Here is an 18,185-nt window from a genome sequence, read left to right on the forward strand (position 1 = left end):
ATCCAGCCAACCCCCAAGCGAGTCCGGAGCGTGACCCTGAGCTCTCCTTCTGTCCTTTCTCTGGCCGTCCCCACTATTGATCCACCCAGGTCCAGCTCCCTCGGGCCTTCTGTTGGGAGACCCTTGGCCTTGGGTTCCCTGACCCTCCACGTGGTATGCCTTCGTGGTGGATATGGTGGGTGGCCGTGGCAGACGCTGCCCACAGCCTCCGGTCTCTGGCTGGGGTGTGTTTTTGCCCCCACCAGCTTGGGTTCCGGTACCCTGATGCCGACTCTTCACCCGTGGATTGGATTTGGGGTCTTAGAGTCCTTTCTTCTGTTTCCCCCTCTGGGTCTCTCCTTCTTCTCCTCTCTCTCTCTCTGGGGCTTCTCTGCTCCTCCTCTGCTTCTTACTCTGACAGACTGACCCTGTTCTTTGATGGTGCCCACCTTATATACACCCTCTATGTGTGAGCTCAGGTGACCAGCACCCAATGAGCTCCTATCTTTACCCAGGCTGCTCCCCCTATCTGCCCCTACACTACTTGGGATGTACCACCCCCCTCCCACTCCAGCCAGGAACAGACTCGGTCGTACCTGCACATTTCTAAGTGGGAGTACCGTCGGTCTGCTCCTCGGAAATGGGATGTATGTAGTGCATGCAGCCTACCGAGCTCAGGGTCACACTCCATCCTTACCCGGGAGTGGAATATCACACCTCTGGGTTGAGGTGCAATACCCCTGTAGCAGCCGAATCCTCAGGGTGCTACATTCCCCCCTGGTAAATCACAGCACGTCCTCGGGCTGTAAGACATAAAACAACACCAAAACATACAAATTTTTTTCATAAACATATAAAACATATAAAACAATATATATATATAGATCAATATAAAACATTCTCGTCGCCTCTGGCTCCTCCTCCGGTCACTGTGCAACGTGTGACCGGGTAAAGTGCGACAGTCTCTCTGGAAAACTGGTTTTCCTATAAAACCGGTAGGGGGCGCTTTAGGACGCGCAACTATATACAGGGATAGTGGCCGCTCTCAGTCCTCGGCCAGGTATTAGGGAGGAATGACCGCTCTCAGTCCTCGGTCAGTGGGATTTAGGGAAATACGGGTAAACAGTTCACACATGCTGGTCCCAACGGGGACTATATTAGCAACAACAGTTTCAGTTTCAGTTTCACGGTTTCAGTTTCAGTTTCAGTTTCAGTTTCAGTTTACTGTTTCAGTTTACGGTTTCAGTTTACTGTGCCCCGACGGGCAACTATATACAGCTTCTGCTTCGCTGTCCTTAGCGACGGCGTCCTCCTGCTCTTGCTTTTTGGTTACCTTTGACTCTAGTTTCAGACCCGTCCGGGTCCGTATGCTGGGCGTACAGGTCCTCTCCCAGATGCGGCACTCTTGGTCTTATGGGCGCGGTGGTGGTGGCGCCCGGGTTGCCCGGGCCTTGCGGCCAGGCCTGGGGCATCTGGAAGGTAAAGGGCACCGTAAGGACGGTGGCGCCCTGGGCTACTTGGCCCTGCGACCAGGCCGGGGGCTCCGCGGAGGTAGGGGGCGCTGTTGGTATTGCGGCGCCCGGGGGTACTAGGCCTTGCGACCAGGCTGGTGGTACTTCCTGCTTGGTCACGCTCGGGGTCGAGGCGTGTGACGTCACAGGGGTCGCGGCTCCCGTTTGAGGCCTAGTCTGCGGCGGTGACGTTGCAGCGACGGGCACGGCAGGATAGACTTCGGGCTCTGCGACGGGGAGCTGGGGCAGGTACGCGGTTTCCCGGTTTGGGGTATAGACGTCCCCTTTACCTGCCTCCACTCGTTCGGCTCCCTTCTCGGCGCCGTCTCCGGCCTTCAGTCCTCCCGCGCCATCCTCAGAGGCGGTCTGTCTCCTCGTCTCGGGTGGCGTGCTCCGCTGACAGGTCTCGGTCTGCTGGGCCATCTCACGGCTCCACTCCGCCAACGTCTCTCGCTGCACTCGGGCCATCCTCCTTGCGAGGCCCTCCAGAGCGGTCTGTGCACACTCCCGGTCTCGGGGGAGCTGTGCTAGGACCTCCACTAGGCCTAGTGGGGTCGTTGTTTCCAGCAGGCTCCTGACCAACGGGTCGGTGCTGCTCTGCTCTCCTACTGTTGTCTCCAGCAGGCTCCTGGCCAGCGGGCCGGTGCTGCTCTGCTCTCCCTCCTCTGTTTCTAGCAGGCTCCTGGCCAACGGGCCGGTGCTGCTCTGCTTTCTCGCCATCTCCGGGTAAGCTCCTCCGATATTCTTCTCCAGGCTTCTTGCCTCCGGGTGCGCTCGCTCTAGACTGCTCCAGGCGGCACCCATCTTTGTTCTCTTCTTTCGTCTCCTCCCACTTCGAGGGCGGTCCCGGGGCCACTTGGTGACTGTCAGCTCCAGGGGCAGTTCTTTCACGCTGACAGGCACCTCTAGCATCACAGTCTCTGTTGGTGGGGGCGGTTTCCACTTTTGGCGCCATTTTCGGTCCTGGCCCACGATGGGAGGTGGCCTCTCGCCACCCTCTGGCACGCCCATAATGGCGTCCGCTCTGACAAGGCGGGAAACCTTTGGAAATGGCGGGAACCGCTTCCCAGTGGCGGGAAACTCTGCAGATGGCGGGAAAAAGCTGTTAATGGCGGACAACCGGCGGGAATCGACTGGTGATGGGGTCCGATGGCGGGGACCCTCCGGAACCGGCAGGAGACTTCTTTTTGAGGTAAACTCGTTCTTTTCTTCAGGCACGCAGTACCCGGGTGTTGCGGGCACGTAATCCTGCTGACTACGCCAAAGTTGACGCGCCCCCTGGGCCATATTCTTTTAGGGGGAATATCCGGAGCCGGATCAGATGGGGGTTGTAGTCTTCCGAGTGGCTGTGACCCGGTCCGTGCCCAGGGTGTCAAACTCAGTTGTATGTGGCAGTCCTACAGATGTTATTAAGTTCTTTATTGTCGACTACGCCACCCGTTGTATTGCGGTCACTATGGCCGCCGCTGCAGCAGGGTCCGCTGAGGCTGATGGTGTAGGTGCAGCTTGTGATGGTATAACCCCCAACGGGTGGGGTATAGCCTCAGGGGGTCAGGTGCAGAGGATGGGGGTTGTGGTGGTGCAGCATAGGTGTTAAAGGAAGACAGAGTCGGGTTATGCAGTTTTGGGTATTTACTCACTGCTGATGTTCCGGTCACTCCAGCTTCAAGTGACCTCCCGAGCCGTGCTGCATCCACCAGGTCCTGGATCCAGCCAACCCCCAAGCGAGTCCGGAGCGTGACCCTGAGCTCTCCTTCTGTCCTTTCTCTGGCCGTCCCCACTATTGATCCACCCAGGTCCAGCTCCCTCGGGCCTTCTGTTGGGAGACCCTTGGCCTTGGGCTCCCTGACCCTCCACGTGGTATGCCTTCGTGGTGGATATGGTGGGTGGCCGTGGCAGACGCTGCCCACGGCCTCCGGTCTCTGGCTGGGGTGTGTTTTTGCCCCCACCAGCTTGGGTTCCGGTACCCTGATGCCGACTCTTCACCCGTGGATTGGATTTGGGGTCTTAGAGTCCTTTCTTCTGTTTCCCCCTCTGGGTCTCTCCTTCTTCTCCTCTCTCTCTCTCTGGGGCTTCTCTGCTCCTCCTCTGCTTCTTACTCTGACAGACTGACCCTGTTCTTTGATGGTGCCCACCTTATATACACCCTCTATGTGTGAGCTCAGGTGACCAGCACCCAATGAGCTCCTATCTTTACCCAGGCTGCTCCCCCTATCTGCCCCTACACTACTTGGGATGTACCACCCCCCTCCCACTCCAGCCAGGAACAGACTCGGTCGTACCTGCACATTTCTAAGTGGGAGTACCGTCGGTCTGCTCCTCGGAAATGGGATGTATGTAGTGCATGCAGCCTACCGAGCTCAGGGTCACACTCCATCCTTACCCGGGAGTGGAATATCACACCTCTGGGTTGAGGTGCAATACCCCTGTAGCAGCCGAATCCTCAGGGTGCTACATTTGCCAGTGAGGGACCCCAATATTGGGCTCGTGCTACCCACCATTGACCCACCCAGAGAATGTTACACCGTCTAGTGCTGAGCTGCAATCTCCTGAAGAGTGCGGTCCCTGGGGGTCGGGTGGGCCTGGTCCGAGTGCCATCGCGGACCACGATCTCGCTAGCGCCCCGACAAGAAGAACTCTTAATGCTACCGGTGGGGGGCTGCGCAGAGACTGAATGGGCTTGAAGTACTACTCGAGCCAGCCACAGAGAAGTCCTCATTCGCCAAGGCGCATGTGGCCCGGTCTCTGGCGATTGTGAAGAATGGACGGGTGTCGGTCAGATGCATCAACGTTCTAGATGAGGCTGTTACAATTCCTGCTGGGACCATTCTGGCTGAACTGTTCGTGCCAGCAGGGAAGGTGCCTGAAAAGGCAGTGTTCGAATTGCGCTCAGATGAATAGTCTTCCTGGACATACGCGGTCGAAGTAGGCCGGACCGAACCTCCTCCCGAAGAATGGAATGGTCGTGTGATCATGGACCAGATGGGATTGGATCGGGAGGAACTGACCCCCGTGCAATTGGAGCAGCTGGAGAGGGTCTTGTGGGACCATCAAGAGACCTTTTCATGACATTCGGAGGATTTCGGTTGTTCCCGGACGATTGAGCATGAGATTCCCACGGGGATACCCCTCCTATTAAGGAACGTTATCGTCAAATTCCCCCAACCCTCTATCAAGAGGTGAAGCGCATGGTGGCCAGTAAGCTTGACACAAAGTGATCCGAGAGAGACAGAGCCCCTGGGCAGCCCCTGTGGTCTTGGTGCGGAAAAAGGATGGAACCCTTCGGTTTTTTGTGGACTATCACAAATTGAATGCTCACACGGTGCAGGACGCATATCCATTACCTCGCATAGAAGAGTCTCTGTCGGCATTGGGTCGGGCCAAATTTTTCTCGGTGTTGGATTTAGCAAGTGGCTATTGGCAGGTACCAATGGCCAAAAAAGATCGGGCCAAGACGGAGTTTGTCCTACCAATGGGGCCCTATGAATTCAACCGGATGCCCTTCGGGCTCACTAACTTTCCAACTTTCCAACGCCTGATGGAACATTGCTTAGGCGATTTGAATTTTGAATCAGTCCTGATATATCTAGATGACATTGTGGTATTCGGGACCTCATTGAAGACCATCTTGAGAAGTTGCGTCAAGTTCTCCGGCGGCTCAGTTGTTACGACTAGAGATGAGCGGTGTTCGACTAGAACTGTTCGCCAATCTCAAATTCGAGCTGTTTTGGGCGGTGTTCGAGTTGTTCGACGAACCCGAACGATTTGCAAAAAATTCGGCTGTTCGAGGTTATGTTCGATAACTGTTCGTGCACCAAAAGCTTGTCCTGCATGTCTGGCGCTATTTAGAGCACCAATCATGCAGGGATTGTCTGCCACTCACTGTAATGCCACAGCCATGGTGGTTGTGGCATTACAGTGATTGCCCAAATCGATGGGAACAGTGCCAACAGTGAAACATGAAAAGCCGGCAATTCAGCAGCGGCATACACCTGTACCCGACAATTTAGAACCGAAAGAATAGAGCTTCACACATAGATTAGATAGATATAAACATGTCAGACACATATATACGAAGTACAGTGAAAGTGCTGCTTACTGTACTTGTCATTTAGCGTAAAGGATTTATCAAAAAAAATAATAGTGTTTTCAGGCACCGTCTCTTTAAAAAAGCCGGCCGGCAATTCAGCACCCGACAATTTAGAATAGAAGGAATAGAGAATCACACATAGATTAGATAGATAGAAACATGTCAGTCACATATATAAGAAGTGCAGTGACAGTGTTGATTACTGTACTTGTCATTTAGTGTAAAGGATTTATTTAAAAAAATAATAGTGTTTTCATGCACTGTCTCTTTAAAAAAGCCGGCCGGCAATTCAGCAGCGGTACCCGACAATTTATAACAGACAGAATAGAGCTTCACACATAGATTAGATAGATAGAAACATGTCAGTCACATATATATGAAGTACAGTGATAGTGTTGGTTACTGTACTTGTCATTTAGTATTAAAATAAAGGATTTATTATTAAAAAAATTGTCGTGGGGTTCCCCTTAATTTTAGGCTCTAGCGGAGGTTAAGCAGACGGCTGGGGCAGATGTTTGAAGCCTGGGAAGGGGGTAATACCCACGGAGCTTCCCAGGCTACTAATATCAGCCCCCAGCTGAATACATAGCCTTTACTAGCTATTAAAATGGGGGACCCCCCAAAAAAAATGACGTGGGGTCCCCCCTAATTTAATAGCTAGCAAAGGCTAGGCAGACAGCTGGGGGCTGATATTAATAGCCCAGGAAGGGAGCCATGAATATTGGCCCCCTCCCAGGCTAGAAACACCAGCCGTCAGCCGCCCCAGAAATGGCGCATTCATAGGATGCGCCAATTCTGGCACTTAGCCTCGCTCTTCCACGCTGCCCTGGTGCGGTGGCAGGGGGTAATAGGGTTGGGGTTGATGTCAGCTTATAATGCCAGCTGACATCAAGCCCAGGTTAGTAATGGAGAGGCGTCTATAAGACACCCCCATTACTAACCCCATAGTCAAAGTTAAAAAAAACACAAACACCCAGAATAAAGTCCTTTAATTGAAATAAAGACACAATCCTTTATTGTTCTAAATTAAACCATACTTACCGTCACGCCCATTCCAGCTGAAGCCAACGATCTCCTGCAATAAAAGAAAAATAATAAAGCAACCTCATCCTTACCTTTCCATGGTTCCCACGACAGCTTCAGCTCTGCTACATCGAGATGACAGGCTGGACCGCAGCAGAACGCTGCCATCCAGCCTCTCATCCCGCAGACACTGAGAAGCGCAGGCTTGCTTGCGCTGCTCAGCGTCTCTCTGTGACGACATCCAGATGAGCCGAGTTCATGTCCAATGAACTCATCTCACCTCATGCACGTCACTGACAGCGTGGGAAGTGATGCGTGATGGTAAGTATGGTTTAATTTAGAACAATAAAGAATTGTGTGTTTATTTCAATTAAAGGACTTTTTTCTGGGTGTTTGTGTTTTTTTTAACTTTGACTATGGGGTTAGTAATGGGGGTGTTGTGTTTTTTTTAAATACTTTACTAGAAATTCATGGTGGTCATGTCTAATATTGGCGTGACCCCATGAATTTCGGGCTTAGGGCCAGCTGATAATGCCAAGCTGGCCCTAACCCCTTTATTACCCAGTGAGCCACCGCATCAGGGCCCTGGATGAGTTGGGTACAGCGCCAGAAGATGGCGCTTCTATGAACGCGCCATTTTCCGGGGTGGCTGCGGACTGCAATTTGCAGCGGGGGTGGCCCAGAAAGCTTGGGCCTCCCTGCGCTGCGGATTCCAGCCCCCAGCTGCCTAGTTGTACCTGGCTGGACACAAAAACAAGGCGAAGCCCCACGTCAATTTTCTTTAAATTATTTCATGAAATAATTAAGAAAAAAAGGGCTTCCCTATATTGTTGTGTCCGGCCAGGTACAAATAGGCAGCTGGTGGTTGGGGGCAGCCCGTTCCTGCCTGCTGTACCTGGCTGGACACAAATATAGTGCGAAGCCCCACGTCAATTTTTTTTAAATTATTTCATGAATTTCCTGAAATAATTTAAAAAAATTGAAGTGGGGCTTCGCACTATATTTGTGTCCAGCCAGGTACAGCAGGCAGGAACGGGCTGCCCCCATCCACCAGCTGCCTATTTGTACCTGGCCGGACACAACAATATAGGGAAGCCCTTTTTTTCTTAATTATTTCATGAATTTCATGAAATAATTAAAAAAAATTGAAGTGGGGCTTCGCACTATATTTGTGTCCAGCCAGGTACAGCAGGCAGGAACGGGCTGCCCCCATCCACCAGCTGCCTATTTGTACCTGGCCGGACACAACAATATAGGGAAGCCCTTTTTTTCTTAATTATTTCATGAATTTCATGAAATAATTAAAAAAAAAGTACGTGGGGCTTCGCCCTATTTTTGTGTCCAGCCAGGTACAACTAGGCAGCTGGGGGCTGGAATCTGCAGCGCAGGGAGGCCCAAGGTTTCTGGGCCCCCCCCGCTACAAATTGCAGTCCGCAGCCACCCCGGAAAATGGCGCGTTCATAGAAGCGCCATCTTCTGGCGCTGTACCCAACTCATCCAGGGCCCTGGTGCGGTGACTCACTGGGTAATAAAGGGGTTAGGGCCAGCTTGGTATTATCAGCTGGCCCCAAGCCCAAAATTCATGGAGTCACGCCAGTATTAGACATGACCGCCATGAATTTCTAGTAAAGTATTTAAAAAAAACACAACACCCAGAATAAAGTCCTTTAATTGAAATAAAGACACAATTCTTTATTGTTCTAAATTAAACCATACTTACCATCACACCCATTCCAGCTGAAGCCAACGATCTCCTGCAATAAAAGTAAAATAATAAACCAACCTCATCCTTACCTTTCCATGGTTCCCACGACAGCTTCAGCTCTGCTACATCGAGATGACTGGCTGGACCGCAGCAGAACGCTGCCATCCAGTCTGTCATCCCGCAGACACTGAGAAGCGCAGGCATGCTTGCGCTCCTCACTGTCTCGCTGTGACGGCATCCAGATGAGCCGAGGTCATGTCCAATGAACTCGGCTCACCTCATGCACGTCACTGACAGCGTGGGAAAATTCTCACGCTGAAGTGCTGAGTGCAGGAAAATTCTCCCACGCTGTCAGTGATGTGCATCAGGTGAGCTCATGTCCAATGAACTCAGCTCACCTCCTGCACGTCACTGACAGCGTGGGAAAATTCTCCTGCAATCAGCGCTTCAGCGTGAGAATTTTCCCACGCTGTCAGTGACGTGCATGAGGTGAGCCGAGTTCATTGGACATGAACTCGGCTCATCTGGATGTCGTCACAGAGAGACGCTGAGCAGCGCAAGCAAGCCTGCGCTTCTCAGTGTCTGCGGGATGACAGGCTGGATGGCAGCGTTCTGCTGCGGTCCAGCCTGTCATCTCGATGTAGCAGAGCTGAAGCTGTCGTGGGAACCATGGAAAGGTAAGGATGAGGTTGCTTTATTATTTTTCTTTTATTGCAGGAGATCGTTGGCTTCAGCTGGAATGGGCGTGATGGTAAGTATGGTTTAATTTAGAACAATAAAGGATTGTGTCTTTATTTCAATTAAAGGACTTTATTCTGGGTGTTTGTGTTTTTTTTAACTTTGACTATGGGGTTAGTAATGGGGGTGTCTTATAGACGCCTCTCCATTACTAACCTGGGCTTGATGTCAGCTGGCATTATAAGCTGACATCAACCCCAACCCTATTACCCCCTGCCACCGCACCAGGGCAGCGTGGAAGAGTGAGGCTAAGTGCCAGAATTGGCGCATCCTATGAATGCGCCATTTCTGGGGCGGCTGACGGCTGGTGTTTCTAGCCTGGGAGGGGGCCAATATTCATGGCTCCCTTCCTGGGCTATTAATATCAGCCCCCAGCTGTCTGCCTAGCCTTTGCTAGCTATTAAATTAGGGGGGACCCCACGTCATTTTTTTTGGGGGGTCCCCCATTTTAATAGCTAGTAAAGGCTATGTATTCAGCTGGGGGCTGATATTAGTAGCCTGGGAAGCTCCGTGGGTATTACCCCCTTCCCAGGCTTCAAACATCTGCCCCAGCCGTCTGCTTAACCTCCGCTAGAGCCTAAAATTAAGGGGAACCCCACGACAATTTTTTTAATAATAAATCCTTTATTTTAATACTAAATGACAAGTACAGTAACCAACACTGTCACTGTACTTCTTATATATGTGACTGACATGTTTCTATCTATCTAATCTATGTGTGAAGCTCTATTCTTTCTGTTCTAAATTGTCGGGTACAGATGCTGAATTGCCGGCCGGCTTTTTTAAAGAGACGGTGCATGAAAACACTATTATTTTTTTTGATAAATCCTTTACACTAAATGACAAGTACAGTAAGCAACACTGTCACTGTGCTTCTTATATGTGTGACTGACATGTTTCTATCTATCTAATCTATGTGTGATGCTCTATTCCTTCTTGTCTAAATTGTCGGGTACCGGTGTATGCCGCTGCTGAATTTGCCGGCCGGCTTTTTTAAAGAGAGTGTCTTCTGAGCAGTTTGTCAGCTTTTGGACACCTTTGCAGGTGTTTTCTATGTGTTTCTATGTGTTTTTGTTTGCCTGCCATTGGTTTTAACGGTGTTCGACGGTGTTCTAAGGTGTTCGACGAACAGTTCGACGAACAGTTCCTCGAACATCCCGGTGTTCGACGAACCGAACCGAACCCGAACACTACGGGGGTGGCTCAACACTAGTTACGACCTGAAAATAAAACCAAAGAAGTGCCAACTGTTACAGAGTCAGATTGAGTATTTAGGCCACGTGGTGACTCCGGACGGGGTGCTGCCCGCGACCAGTAAGGTCATGGTCGTGCAGGAGTGGCCACCTCCCCGTACCCTGCGAGAGGTTCGGGCTTTCTTGGGTTTAGCGGGGTACTATCGGCGATTTGTACCTAAGTTTTAACAAGTAGTGAGTCCCATGAATGAGCTTTTAAGAGGGACGGCACAAGGCCCCCAAATCGCACCATCCCATGGGGATCCCAGCAGCAAAAGGCATTTGAGGAGGTGAAATCCTCCTAACGAGTGCTCCATTGTTGGCGTATGCCCGGTTTGATTCCCCTTTCCTGTTATACACCGATGGCAGTCTGCATGGGCTGGGGGCGGTACTAGCACAAGTGCAGGATGGCCAGGAGCGAGTAATCACCTATGGCAGCAGGTCCTTAAGAGACACTGAACGCAACCCAGCTAACTACAGCTCGTTTCTCCTAGAGCTACTGGCCCTGGTGTGGGCGATGACAGAACGCTTTGCCGAATATTTAACAGGAGCTGAGGTGCTAGTCATGACTGATAATAACCCTCTGGCTCACATAGAAAATGCAAAACTGGGAGCATTGGAGCAGCGGTGGGTTGCTCGCCTTGCTAAATTTAACTATCGAATTACGTTTCGCTCTGGGCGGGAAAACGGAAATGCGGATGCACTCTCAAGGGTGCCCCTTGGGTCCTCAGGGGAAAATGTTGATGACCAGCTTGAGGACACTGAAACCCCTGACTTGGGGCAGGTACCTATCTTCCGAAGTGTGGTACATTCAAGTGGGGTGGCGTCAGGGATGCCGTGTGTTCTTGGAAAAACACCCTTGGATTGGGCGAAAGACCAGAATGATTGCTCTGACATTGCACTAGTGCGCAATTGGGTACAAAAAGGGGTCTGGCCGCGTCCAGAGGAAAAGGCCCAGCTGTCCGCGGAAGGAATGAAACTACTGCGACAGTGGGATAAGTTGTGTGTGGAACAGGGCCTCTTGTACCGTATGGTGTACCTGCCATCTGAGCTGCAGCACCGGTACCAGCTAGTAATCCCTATGGGGATGGGTCCGGTGGTCGCTTGCGAGGCGCATGACAAGGGGGCCCACTTTGGGAGTGAAAAGACACTCCAGTGGCTGCACCGAGTCCTTTATTGTCCTGAATTGGGGAGGATGGTGACAGAGGCATGTCAGCAGTGTCGGGTCTGTGGGCTCAGTAAGAGGCTTGAGCAGCGGGCGCCCACGCAATCTATTAAGACTTCCGCTCCCTTAGAGCTGCTCATGATTGACTATGTCTTGATAGGATACTCAACGTCTGGGTATTCCTATTGCTTGGTAATGACAGACCACTTCACCAAGTATGCTGTGGCAGTGCCAACAAGAGATCAGACGGCGGAGTCGGCGGCTGAGGCCGTGTGTCGACATTTCATCCAGGTGTTTGGGTGTCCGTAAAGAATACACTCGGATCAAGGGGCATGTTTTCAGGGGGCATTGATGAAGGAGCTGTACCAGCTGTATGGTATCGCACCGTCGAGAACGACACCTTACCATCCCCAAGGTAACGGAGCTTGTGAGCGCTTTAATCGGACTCTGTTGCAGATGTTGAGGACATTAGAGGGTAAACAGCAGGTACGCTGGCCTGAGTATCTCCCCGAATTGATGTGGGCCTGCAATAATAGAGCGCACAGCACTACTGGCTACTCACCACACATGTTGATGTTCGGGAGGCCAGGGCAGGACATTGAGGATTTGAGCATGCCAGGTCCCTCCTCCAATCCCCCTCGGAACGCATCAGAATGGGTTCGAGAACACCAGCGGCGATTAAGGGTGGTGCATCAGGTGGTGGGTGATCGACTCAGTCAGGTGACCCATAGGGACGCGCGTCCTGTGCAAGCAGAGCCTTTCTCCCCGGGGGATAGAGTGTTGGTGAGAATCAAACGACGGTTCGGAAAGCTGGGTGAACGATGGGAGGCGACTTCGTACCTGGTAAAAAAACGGGTGAGCCCTGACATTCCAGTCTAGGAGGTCGAGCCGGTGGGGACAGGGGGACCAACACGTAATCTTCATCGTAACATGCTACAACGGTGCTGGTTTGAAGATACGGTCCCCGTTTCCACGGAACCACAAGCCGTGTCCCGAAGGGTGGGTGAATTTGATGGTGAGTATGCTTCTGCGCCTGCTTACTTGCCCCCTGCGATCAATTGGTCCCCTCATGGAGAGAGTGTTGAGAATGTGGTATGTCCTTCAGAGAACAGGGAATCAGGTCAGTTACCTGACCCGGATGATGTGGCACAGGGCACCACACCTCAGGAGCAAGCAGCCTCATTGGCTCCCTCTGATAATACCGCTGAAGAGACTTCTGTCCCCTAGGGGACCGAGCCTGTTGGGGTGGGTCTCAGGAGAACTACTCGAGCTACGGCGGGTATACCCCCACAGCGCTATGCACAAGGCGACTTTGAGTGGGGAGGTGTGTCGAGGACGCCAACCTCTAGTGGGGTGGCATGTGAGATTGTGAACTGTGATAGCAGCAGGAGAGCATTAGGACCTGTGAATTTTGCCTGGCTGAGCTCAGAGAAGGGGCAGAGCAGGAGACCCTATGTTTTCTGAAGGTGTCTGCTGTGTGAGAGACTGGACGGGGCATCTGAGGAGAACTGCAAGGACTGAACTGCAATAAGACTCTCTCTTTACAAGCTTTCCTGTGGGGGTTGATAACCCCTGGCCCTGGTGAAGCTGTGTCCCTGCTTAAGAACAAGTGCTGAGCTGGGGAAAGCTGTGTGGCTCTTTGGAGTTTTGTGGAAGTCCATGCTGAGTGACTAGAGACTTTATGCTGAAGAAGCCAAGTGTTGAGTGAGAAGGGAAAGAGACTGAGGATATCATCTCTGTGACAGAGCGTGTGGTCGTTGGTCCGGAAAACAGTGAGTGACTGCGAGAGGAGAGAAGGGGTCCGGTGCTATTCACATTGAGAGGATTCTGACAAGCCTTGTGAAGAGATCTTCCCAGACCTTAACCTAAGGCTACAGGACTAAAGTCCCCGGCGTGTGGGCTCGGCATCAGCCGACAAGACAAGGAACCGTTGCTGTTTTTGTGAACGTTGCTTTTGTTTGGCGCCAAAGTTTTCCGGGACTAGCTGCAGCCACCGCGATTCACAGGCCTGTGATAGACCACATCTGAGGTTAACGGTACCGTAACTTTAAGATACCCGGTTATCCCTATACTAGGGGAATAAGAGCAATTGGTATAGTTTCATGCATTGTTATTGTTAATAGTGGTAGGATTGTACTCAGTGTGCCATCTCAGGGGTCCCTATAGAACACCGTCACTAGATTGACATAGTGTTTAGGTAAAATTGTTCCAGATCTTTAGAATAATTCAAATAAACTGGAAACCTTGAGATTGGCACATTGATTTCAGCTTTTGCTGATTGTATGTATTTAGTAGAGACAGTGTCCCAGGTAGAACCTGAGACTGATTCATGCAATACTGAATTTTAGTCTAATCCCTGTTTTAATAAAGAAAGTGTTGTTTATTTCTGTCTCTGTCTCAATTTGTGACTCACTGTATCTCTCTCGGACCTCCGGTCATTACAGTTGTACTCATCCATCCGAATGGAGTTGATACAAAAAGTTCAATTTTGGTCTCATCTCACCACATGACCTGCTCCCATGCCTCCTCTAGATAGATCATCTAGATGGACATTGGCAACCTTCAAACAGGCCTGTACATGCGCTGGCTTGAGCAGGGGGACCTTGCGTGCCCTGTAGGATTTTAATCCATGACGGGATAGTGTGTTACTAACGGTAATGTTTGAGACTGTGGTCTCAGCTCTCTTCAGGTCATTGACCAGGTCCTCCCGTGTAGTTCTGGGCTCATTCCTGACTTTTCTTAGAATCATTCTTACCCCACGAGGCGAATCCTTGCATGGAGCCCCAGCCGTAGTAAGATTGAAAGTCATCTTTTGTTTCGTCCATTTTCTAATAATTGTGCCAGCAGTTGTTGCCTTCTCACCAATCTGCTTACCTATTGTCCTGAAGCCCATCCCAGCCTTGTGCAGGTCTACAATTTTGTCCCTGGTGTCCTTAGAAAGCTCTTTGGTCTTGGTCATGGTGGAGAGGTTGGAGTGTGATTGATTGAGTGTATGGACATGTGTCTTTTATACAGGTAACGAGTTAAAATAGGTGAAATTAATACAGGTAATAAGTGCAGAGTAGGAGGGCTTCTAAAAGAAAAATTATCAGGTCTGTGAGAGCTAGAATTCTTGTTGGTTGGTAGCTGATCAAATACTTATTTCCATGCAATAAAATGCAATTTAATTATTTAAAAATCATACAATGTGATTTTCTGGTTTTTATTTTTAGATTCTGTCTCTCACAGTTGTGAGAAGCGTACCTCTCCATTCTTTACAAGCATTAGCTCTGGAAGAAGGGGAAGGAGACAAAATAGATGCTTCCCGGGACACAGGTACAAAGCATGATATAATTACATTTTTTTTCCAATAATTTTAAACTTGGAGGTATCCAGTAGATAGTAGATTCATATTTTCTATGTTATATTGTTCTAGGGCTAGCGAAAAAGTAATTCAAATTGCAAAAAAATTCACAATTTTAGGTTTCGATTTCCATTAAGACAAAGGAATATAAATATAAAATTAATATTAATATAAATACACAATGGAGAATTCTAAATCAATGACATGACTACTATTAGGCTATTTTCTTCCATGTTACCTTAGTGTGCATGTTGCAGAGCGTAGCACGGCTCATATTGAGTAATCCAAAATCCTTACTGAGTTGCAAATCAAGCAGAGTGTTAGTAGCCACAGGTCCCTCGGGAGAGCCATAATGATTGTTAAAGTAGACACCTAATACCAACCAGGAGATCACACACAGACAGGTGGCCCCTCGGCTCCTATTGAGCCTTGTGTTTGCATCTCAAGGGTGAAAAGGTGACGATAATAAGAGGAGGTGAAAACACAAGGGCAAAGCTAAGATAAAAAAATAATAATTACATTCTCACATGGATTATTTGCCATAATAGGGGCAATAACTCCCAGATATATTATCATATAACTGATTTAAAGGGGTTCTGTCGGAGAAAAAATTAAGGGAATTGTGATTCTAAATAAATTCCTAAATACCTTTAATAAGCAATTGTTTTGCTTAGGGAGGTAACTACTACAGAATTAAAATTTCTGCTGTCTTGTTACACCTGCAGATATGATGAAGAGCTCTGTCTTGTAGCTGTCCGTGCTTATTGTAGAATGTCGCACTGTCAGGGTTTTAAAGAGTAAAGCTGAATTTTAAAAGTATATCTGGAATGCTGGATATTTTCCTTTGTATTACTGATAAAAAACCTGTCCAAGAATGTTAATAAGACAGTGAGTAGATGCCGTAGGAAGCCTTGCCCACCCCTCCCTTCATGCGTTGGAAGATGTGCTCCCACTGCATATTCTGTTCTATTACTGGAGATGCCAGTGATGGTGAGGTAAGGAGAGGTTGCCCACACTGCTGTCCACTCTGTCTATTTGATCTAAATCTGTAGATACCAGGGGTGCTGAGGTAAGAAGAGGCTGCTCACACTGCTGTCCACCTTGTCTATGTGATCTAATACTGGAGATACCAGGATTGCTGAGGTAAGGAGAGGCTGCTCACACTACTGACCACCCTGCACATGTGATCTGATACCGGAAATACCAGGATGCTAAGGTAAGAAGAGGCTGCTCACACTGCTGTCAAACCTGTCTATCTTATCTAATAGTGGAGATACCAGGGTGCTGTTATAAGGAGAGTTTGCTCGTACAGCTGTCCATCCTGTCTATCTGATCTTGAATTGGGGATACCAGGGGTGCTTAGGTAAGAAGAGGCTGCTCACACTCATGTCCACCATGTCTATCTGATCTAATACTGGAGATACCAGGGGTGCTGAGGTAAGAAGAGGCTGCTCACACTGCTGTTCACCATGTGTATCTGGTCTAATATTGGAAATACCAGGAGTGGAAAAGTAAGAAGCGGCTGCTCACACTGTTGTCCACCCTGTTTATCTAATCCAATATTGGAAATACCACGATTGCTTAGGTAAGAAGATCCTACTCACACTGCTGTCCACCATGTCTTTCGGATCTAATAGTGAAGATACCCAGAGATGCTGAACCAATAATAGATAGACATGAGAGCATGTATGGCTACACTACAATGAACACTTTAATGCCCAGAACCTAGTTGACCCCTTAGGCAAGGGTCACCTGTAATACTCATAGACACACTTATTGGCATTGCATAAGGTGGGATAGATCACTGCTTTTATAGCCTTGTACCAATTATGGGGTAGTTTGTTGACAACCGGTGATCTCAAATTCCATTATCCACTATTATGACCACTATTCTGACGGTAAGCAAAAGTAATACCGCAAGAACAGCAGAGAATAAAAAGGCATCAGATGATAATTATATTTTATTCTTCGGCACTTTTAATTGAGCTTGCTTTTAATGGTTTAATATAACATTAGAAATTCATTACAAGAGCGAGCAAGATCTAAAAAGTACAGAAAAGAATCTAATTAAGAATCAAAACTCCTGGGGACGCAGATACATGACACAGTTGGGCTGATCGGCTACCTGTAACATATTCACTTGTCACAGGATGACAAGTCCCATTGGTGGCTGGTAGGACTTTCCCAGTGACTGCTGAGTAAGTCAACTCCTTTATCTCTTCTTTTAATTACTTTGCTTTATTACAATATAGGAGTTTAAGTCCAACATGAGAATGGAAAGCTTTGCAATACTTACATTTTGATGAGCAATTACATGTCGTAATTAATGTTTCCTGCTTCCATTAAATGTATTTCTAACCAGAATACAAATAGAGAAAAAGAGAAAACTTAGAACAGTTGAAAGAAAATTAACTTATCATTGTGCATGATCTTACAGGTGATCCTCAACAAAAATTAATCCTCTCTCTTAAAGCCCCCCCATACACAATAGTTAACCGTTGGAAGAATGATCATTCTGCCGACAACTACGGTATCTCTCCTAACTACCTCTGTTCGTCCAAGCTGAACGTTCCTGTGTCCTCTATTAGAGCATCTGCCACATTCCTCTGATAGTGTCTTATCTCCAAAGAGAAAAATGCAACCACTGCTGAAATTCAACAGGCTGGATACTTCTTTTGGAGGGTCCCGAGACCCCCATAAACATTAGTCTTTAGCATGATACGCATGAGGGCCTTTACACTCAACATAACTTTTATACTTTAAGCAGCAGTTTAATAGCCAGAATTGCTATTCTTACTAAAACAAGTTGCCACAACATTCAATGTAGGACCTTATATCGAAGAGATGAGCGGATAGCTTTGAGAAACTCTTGTTCTCTCTGGCCATGGACACATTTGCTTATCCTCTGGATCCCAGGCTCAGCTTATCAATAGCCAGGATGCTAAGATGTCACTTGAACACCCCGCACATAACCTTGAGGACATCATATCAGGTAGATGAATCAAACACTGCAATGGGGAACCCAGAGGCTCAAGGAATTTGCGCCGCTCCTGTCCATGGCCAAAGAGCATTGACCTGGACCATGAGTGAAGAGATATGCTCATCTCTATTCTAGAGCCTCCTAGACAGAGCCATAACTAAGCTTCCTTTAACCCTTGGCAAAAGATGGGTTTACTGCCCCTTCCCTTGTATCTAAATACCGTGGCGAAGGGAAAGATCGGTTGTTGGCATCTACCTTTCCGTCACTGAGCACCCAGGCACATGCTTGAATTGCCCTTCACAGATCTGCCCCTGAACTCAGCAGAAAGTTGCTAACAAGCTTTGGTAGACTCCAAATCCTGATGTTAATGTATTACAGACATTCATTTGTGTGACTGCTATGTTGCTTCACTGTAATGT

This window comes from Phyllobates terribilis, unplaced genomic scaffold (genome assembly GCF_046119375.1).
Source record: "Phyllobates terribilis strain yellow unplaced genomic scaffold, ASM4611937v1 Scaffold_9__5_contigs__length_417890890, whole genome shotgun sequence".
NCBI classification, from domain to species: Eukaryota; Metazoa; Chordata; class Amphibia; order Anura; family Dendrobatidae; genus Phyllobates; species Phyllobates terribilis.